General features: G+C 52.7%; 1 protein-coding gene across 1 annotated transcript in view; it reads left to right on the top strand.

Annotated features, from left to right (window-relative positions):
- LOC109396147 (probable phospholipid-transporting ATPase VA) overlaps positions 1-8,420 on the top strand; it is a 68,208-nt gene that overhangs the window by 27,791 nt on the left and 31,997 nt on the right. The gene's annotated exons all lie outside the window — the stretch shown is intronic.

Genomic DNA, 8,420 nt, shown 5'->3' with positions numbered 1-8,420 from the left:
GGCGTGCATCCAGCGAGTGTGCAGCATGCGTCCAGCTAGTGTGAGGCATGCGTCCAGTGAGTGACTGTGTGGCCCTCGCAAGGACACTTTGGGCTGAGCAACCTGGCCTCCCATCTTCATTCTACAGAAGCCAGAGGTCCTCATAATCTGGGGACAGTTCTGCCACAACAGTGTCCAGCCCTATCTGACTTCCCCTCGATGGGCCAGGATTTTCCATCTGTCCTGACTCATTTGAGCAGCGTGCTCCATGCATAAATGTGCTTTCCACACCCATCAGGACCATTTCTGACAGCCCATGTAGCTTTTAGGAGACATCTGGAAGAGAAAGCTTTAGGAAACACTCTTTATGCAATGGTGCAAATTACTGTGTCATTGGTCGTTTGGCTACTATAAGACTCACCCCAGAAAGTCAGTGCCCTGACCTCTTGAACTGACACTGGCTTTGGGTGTGGGCTCCAGAATCCACCCGCCTGTCTCTGGAGGCAGCTGGTGCTTCAGTTCAGGGTAGAAAGAAGGCACATTCTGGATGTTCGCAACAGATTTGGGTCAATGCATGCTGCAGAGGTTGCCATTTCTGTTTGAGTGCTGAATTCTCACCCACTTTTAAAATATATTGGTCCTGTAAACGTGTTTTTAATAATCCGTTTTCCAGGATGTTTGCCCTGGGTGCTTTAAAGCAACAGTTCCCAGCCTAGGGCAGTTCTCCCAGCAGGAGGCATTGGGCAACTGTCTGCAGACATTCTTGGCTGTTACAAAGTGGTGGGGGACACGCTGCAGGCGTCTCCTGGGTGGGGCTTCCCACAAGATGGCTCTCCCTGTAAAGAATGGTCTGTCCCCAAATGTCATGTGTGCCAGGGATAAGAAATCCTGCTTTAAAGCTAGTATCTCTCTTCCTGTTGTATAATAAGTGTATATTACATTGGGGGTAATTTTAGAGTTTCAATGGGCCTTTTCAGAGTGCTGTGAAATATTTCTGTCTCTCTCTCTCTTAGTACCCCGCCCCCATCCCTTCCTCCCCTCCCCCAACACAAACACCTTCCTTTGTCCATAATCTGAAAAATACTAGTAAATTTCATGAAGGGTTTTCTTATCCTCAAAGCATCAGGCCTTGGCACTAAGGATTGTTCCATGAGATTCTTGGCTCTCTTGCCATGAACCTCCCATGTAGGGCTTGCCTCTCTGCGTCCCAGTTTCTCGTTTGTTCTGTTTGCTTAAGAAAGTGCAGCTCTCCCCGTCATGGGCCGTGCCTGGGAGGTCTCGTTAGGCTCGCATGTTAGGTTAGTTCCGTGATCTTCCCTTTTTCTTAAAAGTATTCTGTGGATCTTTCTAGATACTTTCCATTTGAACCTCCCTCAACCTTGAGCCATCTGGAGGAAAGAGCATATATTCCGCTGTCTCACGTATAAGACACGAAGCATCCAGATGTTTCTGGCCAGCTCCATTTCTGTTGATGCAATAAATGAATCAGTTTTAGTTGGGACATGCCTGACTTATCCAGGGGACATTTTAGTAACAGGAAACGTGATAAGTTGGCTGGTAGTCCAGAAGCAAGTTGATGTTCAGAAAAGAGCTTTCTCTTTCCACCGATGAATTCTTCTGTGTCACTGAAACAGTGTAGACGGATGCTAACCATGTAATCTCATTTTCAGAGGGACCTTACAATAAGCACTGCCCGTCCAGGTGCTGTGGTTCACTTAACTTTGTGAACAATTACAGTTGTCTTTTAAGATAACAAAATAGCAGCTCTCACTTTGATTTCAAACCACAAATACCACAAGTCAAATGCAAGATGTCACTTGCTACTCATTTGTAGTTTCTGGTGCCACTTACCGACGGGAAGACGTCCTGACAAATGTGTCCTTAGGCGATTTCGTCTCNGATGACCTGTGTGGGCCCAGAGTCATCACCGGGGTCCTTAACATGGAGAGGAGCAGAAGAGAGAGCTGGAGCGATGGAAGCTCGGTGACAATGACTTGGCCACCATTATTGGAAGGTGGAGGAAGGGACCATGGGCCAAGGAATGCGGGCGCCTCTAGAACCAGAAAAGGCCAGGAAACGGGTTCTCCCGAGAACCCCCAGGAAGGGCCGCAGCCCCCCAGCACCTTGGACCTGTACTGGGAGTCTGACCTCCAGACCTGTTAGATCATAAATGTGTGGGGTTCTAGCCACTGAGTGCGGGGCGCCCTGTCACAGCCGCCATTAGGGAAGAGGTCCCCGGTCCTCGTGGTCTGGCTCAGGAGACTGTCCAGGTAGCCCGGCCTGCAGCGAGCGACCTGCCTGGATACTTGTCAGCGTGGTCGCCTCAGTTATCAAAGAGCAAAACCGATCCCTGTGTCTTCGATGTGAAGGCGGCTGTCTGTGGGGACGGCACATGGCAGTGTGTCCACACTGCCCTTTGCCCAAATCTGCCCTGTTCTAGGAAGAAAAGAGTCCAGATGGTAAGTTCCCAAATAAGGTCTTGGTCCAAAAGCAACACTGTACTGACTTAAAACAGGAAAAACGTGCAAAACACCTCTCTGATGAACAGAGGCGGCTTCGTGTGTGGTGCTGAGCGCAAGTGGGCCCCGCCGGTCATGTGGGGCACGTGCCCTGTTGCTGTGAAGCACCAAGGACACCCTCCTTTGGAAGTTGGGGTGTTTCCAGTCTTTGGTCTAGGACCTGAGGCCAGCAGCTCACCCACTCCGATAACTCGTCAGAGTGACCAGTCAGTAATGGAGGGTCACTGCCACGTGGCTGTTGTGTCCTGCCAGGGTTCAGGGGGTAGTAGGAGGTCTTCCCAGGGTGACTGTGATGACTTCCTGCCTGGTGGTGGGAAAGGGCTGCAGGCCAGGTGACCCTGCTGTGCAGCAGCCTCAGGGTCAGGTGCTTTATGGAGCTGGAAGGTATGTTTTCCTTAAAAGCAAGTGGTTCCATGCTAGAGTGGCCAGTTTTACCAAAGTGAGCAACTTGAGGCCCGTGAGTGGGGGACTAAGGGTGACAGACGTCGCTGCTTGATGGGGACGAGAGATGGCTTTCCAGGCTGAGTGGTTGCACCTCCCTTGGGAAATGACACCTGAGGTGCATTCATAGAGGCCCTGGGTGCAGCAGCGAGCTCAGCACGGCACCCCCGCGGTGCAGGCTCTGTCACTGCCACCCCCCTTTGCAGATGGGGACACTGAGGCTCAGACGTGACTGGCTGCACAGCTGGGAAGTGCCGACCCTGGGGGTTTGGCCCAGGGGACTGGCACCCTCCAGGCATCTCTTCTCAGCTTACCTGCCTCATGTTGGGCGCTCAGGTGGCCCCGCCCACTGTGCATGGGCTCCTGCCTCAGGGGTGCTGGCTGAGTGACTCCCTCAAATCACAGTGCACCTGACAAGTGTGGGTTGGACATGAGCTGAGTCCCCAAATGCATCCAGTCCCCCTGGGGACACTGCATGCACTGACCCCCTCGGCTGAGGGGAGGCGGTCACCCCAGAGGCTTTCCCTGTTTTCAGATTAGTTAAAGAGGAAACACATTTTCCTTGACCCTTGGGGCTGGCTTGCTAAGTAGGGGCTGTGAAGACAAGGTCTTCAGCTACAGTCACAGACGCAGGAGCAGATCTTACTTCCATAGACACACAGCCTGCACGGTTGTGGAAATGCTGGTGATAAAATCAAACTGGAGAATAAAACATTAAAATGCGATAAGAAATAGACGGTTCACAGAGTTACCGCCAGCGGTGGTTTGGGAACTAAAGTGGATTTGGTGAGGAAGCCTCAGGGAACGTTCCCGAGTGGGCTGCGGGCAAACCTTTCCACACCAAAGCGGGCTGCTTGCATTACGGAGTGGCTTTGCGGGGCTTGTCCCCGTGCGTGTGACATGCTGTGTGTTTGTGAGGAGGGGACTGGGCTGGCGGCCGAGCTGTCAGCAGGCTCCGCAGGCTCTGGCTTGGCTCCCATCATCTGGAGTGTTTGCTTTGGTTCAGTGTGAGTCACCGCCTACGGTGGCCATGGGGGCCTCGAGGCTCTCCCCCGAGGCAGCTGTCACTTTGCAGGAGGAAGAAAAGCCCTCTGGTGATGCGCTTCCTTCCGATGTGCCCTCGGCCTTCCTGCATGGGGTCAGGCCACACAGGCTGATCTGACCCCTAGCACATTCTCAGGGTCACTGTGATGTCATTGTCACCCATGTGAGCATGTGGGGTTGGCCCCTCTTGTATGACAAATGAGACCGCATCCCTGCTCTCATGGTGGCTGAGGGACAGTAAGTGGCAGGGCCGGGTGCCCCTCACCCAGGAGCACTGCCGCCCTAGGTTATCGGGGCCCTTGTGGCACAAAGCACAGACTGCACCTGGCACCTCCCCTACAGCGTTTATTTTACCCCAAGATACTTTGATGACTTGGCTTTGGGGTCCTGTACTGCTACCCCAGGCAGGACTATCACCACCAAAGAGTGTCCAATGTTAGTGAAAAAGAGGAGATTGTTAGTAAGTTATTAACTACAGGGAAGGGACAAGGCAGCTGCAGGACAGCTGGGGGCCTCTCTGTGCCAGGTAACGAAGTCCCATCCCAGACATGTGGCCCTGACATTTTGCCAGGTTCGGTCTTGAAGCGTCAGACTAGGTTTGTAGTAGCCACGGAAGTGTTACATTTAACCCTGCCCTCAGAAAACGGCCCTCTGTGGTGCTCTGTGTGTGACTCATGTTCAGCTTAACCCCGTGACCTCCCTGGAGGATGTGACCTAGAGGGGATCTGGCCAAGGGTGACGTCAGGATGCCCATCTGGTCTGTGCTGAGATCTCTGGCCCCTGCCCCCACGGACTGCCGGCTCTTGTTGGGACGGACATTCCAGCCCAAGGGCACAGAGGCCAGCCCTGGCCCCGGGGAGGGCAGATGGATGGCTGTGGGGCTCTNCGGTCTCCTGGCAACCCCCGTCACACCAAAGCCGGTCCAGCTCACTCTCGGAGCATGCCCTGCCCTCTGTGATGAAACCGGGACTTAGCTTCTGGAAACTTTCTTCTGGAAGAGGACAGGCCCTCTCAGATCCCTTTGCGCTCCTTTCTGTGGGAGCCCACCAGGTGGTCGTGACCCGGAAGAAAGACTATAGAGCTACTGCTTGCCACATTATAAAGTCAAGGTGTGGCTTATGGAAAAGGAAGTAAGAACGTGGTCAAGAGTTGTTTCATCCGTCAGACACCGAGTCTGTGTGTCTTGTCCACGGCGTAGAGGTCAGTGAGCGGGCAGGATGGCAGGTGATGGAATGCCCTTCTGTGCTTATCTCAGAGCCAGGGGACCTCGGGCCGGAGCCTGGCGGGGCCTTGTCAGAGCTAGAGAGGCTGAAGAGTGCCTGGCCCAGTTAGGACCCGTTGAGTTGGTCCGGCAAGACCACCTTTGTGCTGGCCCTGAGGGCTCATTCTACAGCCCCCAGGGGACACCACCTAGAGGGTGGGTCTCACCTTGCATTTGCTCTTAGGACAGAGTTGTGTCTGATTGATCTTAGTTGGCCCTATAGCAACCAAACTGCTTTGCACGGAATTGGTCTGGTGGATTTTGAATTAGAGGAATACAAGAAAATAGAGGTTAAAATGGGAGGGGTGCTTCCCTCTCAGCGTCTGGGGCAGCTGATGGCTTGAGCCCCTGGAAGTTTGCCTCAGGCTTCCTCAGATTCACAGTGTTGGGTAAACAGACGCGTAAAATTTTCGGTGCTTCTCACCAAAGCTCAGGTGTCAGACGTGGCTAACTCAGTCCTTGAGTTCCAAACCCACTGCCGATGAGGACAGTGAGGTGCACAGAGGCTCTGCTTTCTGTCTGTGGATTTGACTGCTTTAGGTGCCTCATGTAGGTGGAATTCTACACCATTTGCGCTTTTGTGACTGGCTTATTTCACTCAGCATAATGTCCTCAGGGTTCATCCATACTGTGGTGCACGTCAGACTTTCCTTCCTCTTCATGGCTGAATAATATTCCACCCTGTGGATGGCCCTCATTCTGCTTATCCATCCATCGATTGTTGGGCATTTGGGTTGTTTGCACATTTTGGCTGTTGTGAGTAATGGCTGTGTGAGCCTGGGTGTGCAAGTGGCTGTTTGAGTCCCTGCCTTTAATTTTGGGGGCACACACCTAGAAGTGGACATTCTAACAATTCTCAAGTGTTCAATTCCATTGCATTTAGTGCATTCAGTAGTATGCAGCCATCCCCACCACCTAGTTCCAGACATTTTAATCATCCCAAACGGAAACCGTACCCAGAAAACAATTTCTCTGCGCTTCCCCTCCTCCAGTCCCCGGCAACCACTCACCTACCTTCCATCCCCTTGGCTTTGCCTGTTCTGGACATTTCTTATAGATGGAGTCACTACACGTGGCTGGTGTGAATGTTCTCTNGTAATAGCCTCTTTGAAATGCTCCAGCAATTCCTTTAGGGGTGGAATCCCACATCAGTATCCACTTGGGCAGCTCCCTTATTTTGACATCCATGAGCTTCTTGTCCTTCGTTGGTACAACTGATGCTATCTTGGAGTCCGGGGTGCCCACTCTGCCTATATTTGTTTCTAAATGAAGACAGGCAAGAGCATCTATAAATGAGCAATCCCCATTTCTTAGCATCTGCTCCCAGCCGTCTTCCGTGCCTGGTCGGTACAGCCGTCCTGACCTCTGCCTGGGAGTCCTTGGGCACTCACTTAACCACTCTGACCCTTGGTATCTTCATCCTTAAAATAGGAATGGCACCACCTCACGGGGGCAAAGACCAATGGAGCCATGTCTGCAGTGGCCGTTGTGGGGCCCACGTGCCTGGTGCACAAAAGGTGACCATGAGCATAGCTGGCCTCACTGGGTTTTTACCCAAGGAGGAAAGCAAAGAGTTAATTGTTTGTTCTGAATTCCAGCATTCTCCATCAACCTCAGAAAACCACTGGGCAAAATCCATTTCCCAAGTTCACTGCTTTACTGGTGAAAATTTTGGTTTGACTCCCAAGCTGTGACTACCCAAGGTGTCTTATGTCACCACACAGGCTGTATCTAAATACGTCATGTCACCATAGTGCCATTGATCCGTATTTTAGCATTCTTTCTGTTTCAGGGGCCACGGGCTCTGCCTGCCTGAGGTCTTTCTCTGACTGCTGTCACCATTGAGGGACATTTGCAATGTGCATCGTGTGGAGAAAGGCTTTGTGGACAGAACAGGTTGCAGTTATGGTTTCTAGTTCTGTGTGGGGACGGCCGGTGGTGTCAGGTGGGGCAGGTCAGGGGACACCCTTCTCAGTGAGCCTCAGGCCGACTTCCCAGCAGAGCAGTGAGAGGCTGTGCCACCGGGTCTGCTGCCCCCGCCGAGTACCAAAGTTGGTCTGCTTTTCTGGCTCCTGGTCTCCTCATATGTGAACTGGGAGGACTTTGTCATCAGCGAAGCCACTGGCCTTCACAGTTCTGATGTAGAGGCAGCAGAGTGGCCTGCAGGCAAGCCCTCCCCACTTAACCACACAGCCTGAGCCCAGTGGGTCTCTGGGCGTCTGGAGCAGGCCTTGGGTTTCATCTGGGTCCCTAGAGAGCCCTGGTGCCGACTTCCCCCGAGGGCCACGGGCACTGGGAGAGCAGCATCAGGAGCTCTGGTGGGGTTGGGAGGGGGAAATCAGAGCATCTTGGAAATTGGCCTGGGCTTCCAGTGGGGAAGGTGACCATTGGTGCATGCCAGGGTGACCGGCCACTCTGGTCCTGGGGGTGGTGTTTGCTTAGCCCTGATGCTGGAAGAGGCTGCAGGAAGGTCTGGGCGAAGCTTTGTGCTCCTCACTTTCGGGGGTGAGGGTGGGGGGGGGCACTTCACTTTCCACAGGGAGGGGACCTGCCATCGCTTTAGAAAGCAGCACAGAGCCCGAGCATGCTAACCAAGAATAGCCACCATCTCCTCCAGAGGGGCCTGGCCTCCCGGGAGAAGAAGGTGCCTTGAGCACAGGAAACTCCCACCTGGAGAAGCAGAGCTGCTGCAGGAGACTGGTGACCACACGGAGGGGAACTGCTCACAGTGAACTAAAGAGCAGTGAGGACCTAGAGGAGGAAGTGGGGACCATGGTCTTCTGAAACCAGGAACAAAAACTGTAAAACTCATAGGTGGGCGCAGAAACTTCATGAAGAAAATGGCCATGGTGTGGGAATACAAACTGGGAGGGTCCCAAAAGTGAAGAATATGACCCGACACACAACCCAGCAATCCCTCTCCTGGGTATCTACCCCGAAAATCTGAAAACATTTATCTATAAAGATACATGTACCTCCATGTTCACTGCAGCATTATTCACGGTGGCCAAGACATGGAAACAACCCAAACTTCGATAGATGATTGGATAAAGAAGATGTGGATTATATACACAATGGAATCCTATTCTGCCATAAGAAAAGATGAAATAGTGCCATTTGCGACAACATGGGTGGATCTTGAGATTATTATGCTAGGCGAAATAAGTCAGGAAAAG

Source organism: Hipposideros armiger, unplaced genomic scaffold (assembly GCF_001890085.2).
Source record: "Hipposideros armiger isolate ML-2016 unplaced genomic scaffold, ASM189008v1 scaffold_504, whole genome shotgun sequence".
Taxonomy (NCBI): Eukaryota; Metazoa; Chordata; class Mammalia; order Chiroptera; family Hipposideridae; genus Hipposideros; species Hipposideros armiger.
The sequence above is the reverse complement of the archived record's forward strand: the minus strand, read 5'-3'. Positions and strand labels throughout refer to the sequence as shown.